At 37.4% G+C, this 11,411-nt stretch overlaps 1 protein-coding gene across 5 annotated transcripts in view; it reads right to left on the bottom strand.

The window, feature by feature from the left end:
• The window catches only part of NRXN1 (neurexin 1), a 703,336-nt gene that overhangs the window by 687,887 nt on the left and 4,038 nt on the right, over positions 1-11,411 (bottom strand). The window lies entirely within an intron of this gene.

An 11,411-nucleotide genomic window follows, 5' to 3' on the forward strand; every position in this document is an offset into this window, starting at 1 on the left:
AGTATATATGGAATTCAGCATAAGAATATTACCATGCAAAAATGATAATTAACCCAAGGAAACCTGCACACAGTAATTTTCAGCATTTGGCAAGGGAAAAAATTCTGCTATGAAAGCAGTACTCTAAAAATGAAATAAAGGTTAAGAGACCTAGTTGAAAATTGTTATTAAAACACGCAGGAATTTTGCTTTAATGGTCATGGGCTTAGTTCCAACTATTTCAGAAGCAAAAGCCCATTGCTTGGATAGTAACTATAACTCATCCCAAGATTGTATTCACCCCTAAATTTAAATTGTGGGGGAACTGGCCCTGTGTGTGTCCTGGTGGCTTATCTGCCCTGAGTGCAATCAGATCCTGATGTCCATTTTCTGAAAAGAAAGCTGAGCCCATACAAGGCCTTGAAGGGGGCTGAGCCTGGGGGAGTTTCCATGGGATCACGGCATTCTCAGAGGATGAGGCTCTGGCTGTAAGGCTCAAAGCCTCTGCTAAGCTACTAGGTTGTATTGTTTTACATTTTAAGATCTTTAAAATTCAGAGCTGAGTGGCAGCTGAGATGCATCCTAGTCTAGGTTAATTGGCAGTGCTTAGTGGTTTTAACATAATTGTGCATCTTATAGTCAATGATGTCAATAAAATATGGTAGTTGAGGTGCTCTGGCTCACTGATTTTCAAACTTTAATTTGCATAGGAAATCATCTGGGGATCTTATTAAACTGTGGATTCTTATTTAGTAGATCTGGGGAGGAGCATGATGGTTTTTCATCTAATAAGCTCCCAAGTGATGTTGATGCTGCTGGTTGACAGGCCACACCTTGAGGAGTAAATCCCTGAGGGGGTTAACAGTGGTTGGTGGGCTTTATTTCCTTTTTAAACTACCTAAAAACTACAGCTTTTAGATGTGTGCTATTGTTTAGAAGTTGTACCATATAAACGTTATGTAATTTTATATAAATATGTTGATTCACATATAATCAATTATTAAATGATAGCTAAAGGTAATAACTAGCGAAGGATTGATTTTGATCTTTGGTGATCATATATTTTAGCTTGGGAACACTGGGGAAGGAAATGTTAATTTACTCTTTCAAATACTTAAGTCTCCCATATGAGGGTCTGCTTTGTCTACAGGTGGTAGACACAGGCAAGGGTATAGCCATTGTTTTTGAAAGGCGACCCTGGTGATCCCTAGGTGGCTCAGTGGTTTAGCGCCTGCCTTCGGCTCAGGGTGTGATCCTGGGGTCTAGGGATTGAGTACCAGGTCAGGCTCCCTGCATGGATCCTGCTTCTCCCTCTGCCTGTGTCTCTGCCTCTCTATGTCTCTCATGAATAGATAAGTAAAATCTTTGAAAAATAAAAAAGCAATGCTAATTGAAATCTGACAATGATAATACCTTTAAAGATTTACGTTTTTACAAAATTGTATTTGAACTATAAAAATTAAGTGACTTTCTGCACTTCTTAATAAGATCTATTTTTTCTAAAAAAAAAAGTTTCTCAATTATCTTTTCTAATTTCTGGTGCATCAGAGGTGGCTATTTTAAAATTTAGGAGAACAAACAAGAAAAGCACAGTGGGCTGAGAATCAATAAACAGATTTTCTCCTGAATTATTTTATGTATGAGTGATGTGGCCTTAGTGATATTAAAAATAATTTATGATCTCCAAGTTAATTCAATTTCCTCACAAAGGTGTTAGGATAGTTAAATGAAATAACTTTGAAAATGAGACAATGTGTATCAAATCTCACAAACTCATCTGCAATCAGGAAAATCTTCCTATTTTGTAGGGTCTAGGCAAGGTGAATAAGGGGCTCCTTGCTCAAAAGTTATTAAGAATTTCAAGATGGCAATAGTAAGATATTAAACCAAGAATATGTGTGGGGTCCTGTGTGCCTACATATGTGTCCATGAAATATGTATAGTTTGAATGTCCTATCTACAATATAATTGTACCTAATACTAATTATTGAAATATTACAGTATACCAGGCACTATGCTAAGTGCTTCTATTACATAGTTTTACTTAATCCTTTAGAGAGAAGAAAATCGAAGCACAAAAACATTTAATAACTTTTCTCAGGTTATATAACTACTGAGTTTAGGGAAAGCAGGATTTGAACCCAGGTCTGTCTGATTCCAAAGCCATTCATTTTAACTAATATAATGTAATACCAATCTATAACTGGTTACTGTCATCCCCATTTGATTTTATTTACAAACTTAGGATCTGAAAAAATATACATATTTGAAAGACTATTCAATTTAAAACCTTGATTAGATGACCTGCATCAACCCAATTATCTTATATTCTGGTACTTCGTAAGGAGCCTGGTATTCAGCACACAGCCATATAATACATAGGGAAATAAACTGAACCTCCAGAGTCATCAGTTTCTCTCTGCACAGAATATTTACTCAACAAAGACAAAAATCTCATTTTCCTATTATTTAAAATCACTTCTGAATGAACACATTTAAAATGCTTCTGAACGATATCAGAATTATTTTCATTTTTAAGTAATTAATTTTTTAAATGTGTTTCAATAGTGACAATTCTCTTGAAAAAGACTAATTACTGTGTACAGGAATAATTTTCTTCCAACCATAGCACTTGATCCAAAGAGCTAAAGTATATAGAGTATATCATTTCATAATAGAAATTAAGAAGAAACCCAAGATATTCACTTTGCTTTGGATGGGTTTCAGATTTTTTAAAATATGGCTCACACTTGGAAAAGTACAAACTTGCATTTATACGGAATTTTTATTTTTCTTTATAATGTGTTTTCCTGATCTTTTAAAGTCATTTTATCTTTCGTGTTCTTTTCCAGCTCTGATAGTGGAACACATTAATTGTGCTTCAATCCCACATAATAGCAAACCCATTATAGAGCTGAGCAAAGAGAGACAAGGTAACTCAGACTGCTTTGCCACCTTCTCTTTGAAGTAGTACTGATTCCCTGTGGCAGAATTAATCACAGCTTGCTATATTTCTAGAGCACTTTTCATATCTTAAATAATTTATAATTATCTTTTTCTTTGTCAGGCTCTTCTTCCAGATTCCGAAGTGCATTGTCTTATGATTCTATGTGTCTCCCGTGTCTAGTACTGAGCCCGGCACACAGTAGGTAGTGATTAGTGTTGACTCGTTGAATGCATACGTGCAAGTGTTAATGTATAAGCAAATCGAACAATTTAAACAAGATACTCTAGTGGGCGCTGAAATTAAGAGGAGATGTTTAGTCTTATGCATCATTCACTACTGCTTTCTGCTGGGCTAGAAAATGTCATCTTCTATAAAATGTATCAAGTCCTCAGAATTAAAATGTCATTGAACCCCCTTCCAAACAATGTTATGCCAGCTTGATATCTGAAAGCACTACAATCCACTACTCCAACTGCTAATATAGTTCTAGGCTACTACTGAGTAGTAGGGGCTTCTGCCAAAAAGGATGGGAAATAAAAATCTGTGGGTCCCCTGGAAGGGAGGCTGCTATGTCCAAAAAGCCAAATTCCAGGCAAGGACTCACCAGATGCTTCGTAAACTAAAGAGCTGAATTCCACTTCCTTGGGGACCTGAGCAGATGGGATTCCCTGAACTCAGTCTCGAAGAGTGTCTATGGCAAAATGCCTGGTTTCTGCCCCAATTGCTTATCTCCCTTGTTCCCAAGGCTAAATGTACAGAAGGAAACTTACTCTTAGGAATGTATTGGAGCCAATACTTCAGAGAAGTCTATAAAGTACTTACAAATGTGTTTTCTGTGCACCCGTTTATATGGTTGGCTACAGAGTACAGAAATTTATGGCCAGCATCTTTATCTTATATACCCCGTTGGGGAGGGAAGATACATAGACTGCTAAAGGAAAGAAGAGCTCATGGAATTAACATCTCAGTACCAGTTAGAACAGTGGCAGAAATAATCCCACTGGAAGTTCATCCATAATTGGGCATCCAGGAAATTATTTCCTGTTCCTTTCCCTCTTTGACATACACTTCAGTGTCCTACCAATCTGGGCTGCACTGTTGTATTTTTTTTCTTTTCTTTCCCCTCAAGGTTCCTATAAAGTTCATTCCTTCGGGGGTACCAAGGTGGCTCAGTCGTTTAGGTGGCAGACTCTTGATTTCAGTTCAGGTCATGGTCTCAGGGTCCTGGGTCAAGCCCCATGTCAGGCTCTGCACTCAACAGGGAGTCTGATTGAGGACTGTCTCTCTGCCCCTTTCTCCGCTTGCTCACTCTCTCTTGCTCTCTAAAAGAAATAATAAACCTTTTCAAAAAAAGTTTGTCTTATCTAATTTTACTGTAATAAAAATATTGAGGACAGGGAATGAGAAGTGAGTAGAGGAAGCAACATAGAAAGCAGTTAAAGGTAAGGATTCTGCAGTCAGATTGTTGAGGTTCAGATCTTGGCTCTGCTATAGGTCATTGTTTCCTTCTAGGTCAGTTACCTAACTTCTCCTGTCTCCATGTCCTCTATCAGGTAGGAATAATACTAATGTATAACTCTTGTCATGCTCAGAGTATAATCGTTGAACATACAGAGCACTGAAAAAAAATGATAGTGTACTACCCAATTACAGAATAATAAAAGCAGTACTAAAGATAAAATGCCCTAAGTTCACATACACACACACATACACAAATCACAAACTGTTCTTTTCTTCCATGACTCTCTTGCTGCTAAGCTTGAAGTACTAAATATCAAATTATTTCACAGTTTCATTTTTTTAAGCAAATTATTTTTGCTGTGTTGCTGATGCCCCCAGCACAAGCCTACCGGGTAATCCACTGAATGTTGTAGACACTATATGAGAAATAGAAAATGATTAATACGTTATTATTACTACCCTGGAATATACCAATGACCATATCCTTTCAGTCATAGCTCTTTTAATGTCCCTTTAAATAGTGTCTAGTATAATCCCAGACAGAGCTCAATATCACTGGGGTTTATTTGGACGGTCTCATTCAGGCAATGCTGTCTAGCCAGCATGAGTATCAACTTACAGAAGGAATATCAAGGTCGCATGCAACCTCACCACTCAGAGGTATGTGTTCTGCCGAGATCTCAAGAGCCATCATTTGAAGGACTCCTGGGGATATTATTATTAGTAGTAGTAGTAGTATTATCACTATTATTAATACCTCACATGAGTTCTTGGAAGGACACCCTTGAAAGGAAAAAGAGATTCCTGACTTTAAAAAAAAGCTGTGGTCTGCTGTCCTGCTTAGTGCTGACACTTTATTACAGTGGAAGAGATAAAACACATTTCAGTGTTTCCAAGATCTGAAGAAATTAGGCAGGGCCTAATGGCACACAAAGCTTTGTCAAATTCTTTGACATTCCCACAAATTCTACCTCATTTTCTTGTTACAGTTTTTTTTTTAATTTTTTTAAATTTTTTTTTTAAATTTTTTATTTATTTATGATAGTCACAGAGAGAGAGAGAGGCAGAGACACAGGCGGAGGGAGAAGCAGGCTCCATACACCGGGAGCCCGACGTGGGATTCGATCCCGGGTCTCCAGGATCGCGCCCTGGGCCAAAGGCAGGCGCCAAACCGCTGCGCCACCCAGGGATCCCTCTTGTTACAGTTTTAAAGGCAAACTGCCATCTCCTATGTTTTAAATCAGATGGAGAAAACTTATTTTCTTTCTAGACAAGAACTTCTGCCCAAAACACTGCAGGCCAATCTGCCTTCTCTCCAGTTGAACTGAACCAAGCTCTCTTATGCCTCACTAAGCCAAGACCCTGCCTCTCAAAGTCAGCCGCAAGCAAAAACGGGCAAGTCCGTTAGTTGCAGGAGTCCCACTCTGCAGCCCATTATTTTGAGGATCATCAGCAAAACCTAATTTTAAATAGCTCAAGTGAGGACATTTTACCAAATATAGTTAAGGTGGTATTATCTCTAGTTATCTAATAATATGGTAAGCAAAGAGTATTCAGATCTGAATGGAACATGTCTAGGAAGAAGTCACAGGGAAATGCAAAGCACAGTTTCCTTCCTGAGACAGTGAATGAGGCCTGGAGAAAGGGCAGCGTAAACTGCCAAATGCCACCTACCAAGACACAGACTGTGACAGCAAAGCAAGAGAACAAAGGCAGAAAGTCTGTGGAGGTAACAGGGACCCCAACACGGAAGAGTCTGGAAGAAATGAAACCTGGGGAAAAATGTGTTGCATTATGACTTTGGAGCTCATATGAGAAGGTCTTCTTACCTAAAGAAGTCCTCACTCTTCCCAAGTTGCATGATTTACAGACATGAAAGAAGACCTCCTTATCCTCCAAAGTTCCAGCTAGGTCATATTTTGATAGGAGGTCACAAAGCCTCCTCTTTCAAACTCAGGAAGGTAACTTGAAATGCAAATTTTGCCACGATCTTTGTTCTTACATGTAAATGACAGGCACTCTATTCTTCCTTAAGCAATGAAGGAAATAAGAACAGAAGGACACCTGAGGACACACATTTGACAAGCCAGTTCTACCACAGAAGAGTTTAAATTAGGAAGCCTTCACGATTGTCCAAAAGAAGAAAGATAGGAATTAAGGGGAACTCGCACAAAGGATATTTTGTACCTCTTTCCCAGTGCTGATGCTGGTACCCTGTGGGAATTACAGAGCTGCCACTGAAAATGGCAGATGGGACAATGCTGATTACATTGAGGCATCAACTATTTTTTTTTTTTTTTTACAAGGTGGAGGGGGTGATGCTTACTTAAGAGGATATTTTCTGAATCTCATCTACCTTGTAGCATCTTCCAAATTTTTAGTGCTAAAAGTTTCCCAGTGTAATTAAAGGCTGAGCTGATCTAATTAGGTTGATGAAATTTTCAGTAGGGATTTAATTCCCCCTAGCATTTCACTATTTTTTTTTTCTAGAATCCCTCCTTAGGCTTATCCCGAAAGACTTACTGGTGACATTCAAAATTGTCTCACACAGGAAATGTCTCCCCTCAAACAACAAACCTCCAGCAGGTGCATATGGCTAGGAACAAACTTCAAATAAAAGATACTAGGCCGTTTTTTGTTTTTTTTTTTAAGACAATCCTTTCCACCTTCTTCACTTTCATTTCCCTATCAATAAACTATGTTAAATAATCTTCACTGCAGGAGGGAAATAGGTGTTTCAAAGCATTTTGGAGGAACAAAGAGACTAAGAAATGCCTAATAACAGTAGATTCTGAGGCAAAATTAACGAGGGAGTGGCACAACTCTTCCTTGTAAGTCATTTACTACAGAAGCCTTCATGGTCCAAATAGAGGCATAAACACAAACCAGTGGAATTTTCATCTATCTTTGAAGATTAAAAAAAAAAAAAGAATCTCTAATGAGCACCTTAGGAATCAACTGTAATGCCCTTATACGGAAAAATGCTTTCCCAAGTAGCTTTAAGGTAAATGGGTAGGGCGGTAGGTGTCCTCTGACAGACCCCAGGTGCCTCACTCTGATGTCCTGATTTATCTTTCTGCTGGTCCCTCTTTTGTTGCAGCAGTCACTCAGAAACTGCTTGCTAGGAAATTTAAATTTCACTAAAATGATAAAAAATTCTTAACCAGCATATATTTCAGCTTTTACTCAGTGTTTTAAAAAATGCAAAGAATAGAAGCAAATGTTTCTTTTTTTTTTTTTTTTTGAAGCAAATGTTTCTACCAGAGCATGGTTTGTATCACCTTTGCAAAAATTAGATTTACAAAGAATATTTTTAAAGACCTATCATCCTCTAGGAATTTCAAAGATGTGGGCTATATAATGGTAATTTATAATTTATAATTTTTTCCTTTAACTTTTCTCAAATTTATATCTTTGAAAGTCATTTTCAATGAGCTCAAACATTTCTCTAGAGACTTTCTGATTTATTTATGATGAAATTTAAATAATTAATAAAAAAAAACTACTTTGATTGCCTTATTACAAATTCCTGTCCATTCAAGGTTCCCTCTTTTTTTAAAAAAACAAATTCAGATTAGGTTTTGCCAAATTACATTAAACTACTTTTACTTTATTTTGAAATTTGATGATCACTAAAATATAATAACACTTTCCTTAATGAGGGTTCATTGCTCTACATGCAAGCCGAGTCTCATTTCAAATAGGCATTATCAAATACTGTACAGGGAAAGCCCTGTTTCTAATGAATAGTAGATTATGAGTTGTTTCATCCTGTTGAGTAATGTCTTTTTTTCCCATCTTAATCCTTATTTTTTATATTTACTTATTTGAGAAAGAGAGAGGGAGAGAGAGAGCCATTTGGGAGGGGCAAAAGGAAAGGGAGAGAGAGAGACTCCTAAGCAGGTTTGACGCCCAGTGTAAGCGTGACACCGGACTCCATTTCAGGATACTGAGATCATGACCTGAGCTGAAATCAAGAGTTGGACACTCCACCGACCGAGCTATCAGGTGTCCTTACATTTTACTTTTTAAAGAATGAAGGTGAGAACTAGTGAGAAAGGTAGGCCATCTCTATTTTTGTATTGAGGCCACTGTTTACATTAGAACAGAGTCAGCCACTGAAAAATTCTATTTTATCTGACAGTATTGTGTGTTCTACCCCTGTCACCCTTCCTTGCTCTTGGGTAGGTCAGGTAACTTCTCTAGGTCTGTTTCTCCATTTCCAAAATAAGGAGGCTGGACTTGGAGAATAACTTCCAGGATCCTTCTTAATCTGATACTCCAAAATTTCTTCTGTTACTTCAAACATGGTATTACTAGTAGCTCCCCCCAGGATTGGTTACCCTAAAAGGGATTACATAACAGATTGAAAAACAAATTGTTATGAGCCATAAATGAAACCATAATTAAGATTTTAGACACGCAATGTGCTCCACAGCAGGAAGCTTACAGAAGCTCGAGGAAGGCTTACTTGGGCTTAGTGTTAAGAGATGTGATGAGAAGGAACATGGACATGTTCCTCTCTTTTCAGTAATTCTACAAAGCTCGTCTATCTGAAATGAGGTGATTTAACTCCAAATCTATGGCACTTTGTCACAATTTCATTGCAGCAGCAGGAAGAACAGGGCATTCTAAATAAATAGTAACTCAGACATGCACAGAAACTATGACCCATCCAAAAGTCCTCCAAGTAAGGTATGTTCTGATTTATGGGCTGACTGTACTTGTACCTTTCCACCCTCTACTGTTTCAAGAGGACATAAAGTGAGGGAGATAACACATCAGAAAAAAAAAAACAAAACAAAACAAAACAAACCAACAGACAAAAACCTGGCAGCACTTGTTCCATACACATCCCCCAGGCTGTGGGAGAGAGAGACAAGGGAGATGCCCAATCAATAAAGAGGAATGATATCAATCCAAAACCTGTAGAGATAATGACAGGAGTGAACCTTCATTATATGGACTCAGTAGGGGCTAATTAAATGTCACATGGAAGACCACTTGGCTTGTTTTTGCTCTAGTGATTTTTGTGATTGAAAAACCAAATAAAAATATATGAGTTCTAAAATGTATCTCTACTACTATTAACATTTAAACATTATAAATGTTAATTTGACATACAGTTTAATCTGAAACTGCAATTTCAGATCACGGCAATCCATTGAAGTTTCCTACACCAAAAAGTTGCCCTGCCATGCTGAACTTTGAGAAGATGATGAGGCTCACCTGAACCTGGGTGTTCACTGCAGAAAACTGCATGTTTTTACTGGATACACAAAAGAGCTCTTTGGCTGCATTCATGTTTCACCAGAGATTCTTAGATCCCCTTTCCTTTTCCTACTCCACAGCAGGACTGACTTTCCATGGATGAAGCAGGGTCTAGGGCCTGACTGACTGTAGCCTGGTCTCATATGAATGTGAAGAAATGGGGTAGGTGGGTGGAAGTGTGGTTTTGTGCCCCCCTCTTCAACATCTCCTTTACTAGAAGGAGATTTTAGGCATCTTATTATGAAATCTAGAGTTTGTGTTTGTGTTTTGCTTTTACCGTGTTTCTCCCTAATCTGAAACGTGTTCTCTATCCTTTGCTTACCCAAACCATAGTCATCCATCAAAACTCTCACATTTTTATTCTTCTGTGTATCTTCCTTGTCTACTCGATCTCTCACTCATTTCATTCTCTTGGACTCCAAAGGGCTTAACTCTTCCACGCAATTTAACTCCTTGACCCTCACAGTCTATTACACATTTCTTTTCTTTTCTTTTCTTTTCTTTTTTTTTTTTTTTTTGGCCCTATTACACATTTCTAAAGCTGTTTCAGTTTGTAAGCAACTTGAGACTTTGCACAATCTTCCATGGCAGGGACCCTAACACAAATTTCTATTGAGACACTGTGTATTATGGTTGTTAAGAGCACAATGGATTCTGACATTGGACTTCTTTGATTAAGTTCTAGGTTTTAGTACTTGTTGGCTGTGAGACTTGCTTAAGAAACTTACCTGCTCCAAAACCTGATACCTTGCCTGAAAAAGGCAGATAATGAAATTACTACCTATATTGTGAAGATCCCTGTAAAGTTCTTAGGACAGCATCAGGCACAAAATAAGAGTTCAAAGAAAAATTCCAATACTATTATTAGAATAATGAAAATCATAATTATTTTATTATGCTCACAGAGCGTAGCAAAGTCCTGGGTCATATGACATTTATAAAAGGTGGAAGTTATTCTCTCAGAGGCAATTGATCCTTTCCACCACAAAGTATGGTTAAATTCAACTTTTCAAAACCCCATCTCCTTGTATTTATTAAAATAATAGTATTTTAAATTCCTCTTAGGTTTCTTCTATACCCCATCCACTACTGGGCAATGAAGTATGTTTGCATACATGGAGGAGAAGTAAGGATGTCATGAACAGTAACTGTTATTCACTGATGCTTACCTGAATCAAGTTTATATGATTGGAATATTTTCTTTAGAATAAACCAAAGTATGTAACTGCTTATCAGCAATCATAGCTAATAACTTATAAATTCAAAGTTATTAAACTTTATGTTTTGGAGGTATACACCATTAAACTGTACCCATACAAGAGAAATCTCTAGTTCTAACAACCAAAAGACCCTGGGTTCTACTTGATTGAAAACAGGCAGCTTTTATGAAAAAAAAAAAAATGTTGATATAAGTTGAAGTTCAAGTACTTCCCAATCTTTTTGTCCCCATACTACAATAGGTTCCAATTATATCAAGAGTTACAACAGATAAGGACAGCTGAGTATGAGGGATGAAATTACTGGTGTCTTTTAGCCTGATAGTTTTGCTCAGGTAAAATCAAGTATGCTCATCAGATCACAGATGAAATGGCTTCACTTCCTTTGGAACATATTTCAAACATAAGAACAAAATTATTTCATCACAAGGACTCATTTTGTTTTTGCTTTAGGTAGCCTCTCTCTGGTAGCCTGATTTTTTTTTCCTTCTCTCTTCCTGTAATGATCAAATAAATCACCGCTGTATTAAAAACAC

The sequence above is a fragment of the Nyctereutes procyonoides genome, unplaced genomic scaffold (genome assembly GCF_905146905.1).
Source record: "Nyctereutes procyonoides isolate TBG_1078 unplaced genomic scaffold, NYPRO_anot_genome, whole genome shotgun sequence".
NCBI classification, from domain to species: domain Eukaryota; kingdom Metazoa; phylum Chordata; class Mammalia; order Carnivora; family Canidae; genus Nyctereutes; species Nyctereutes procyonoides.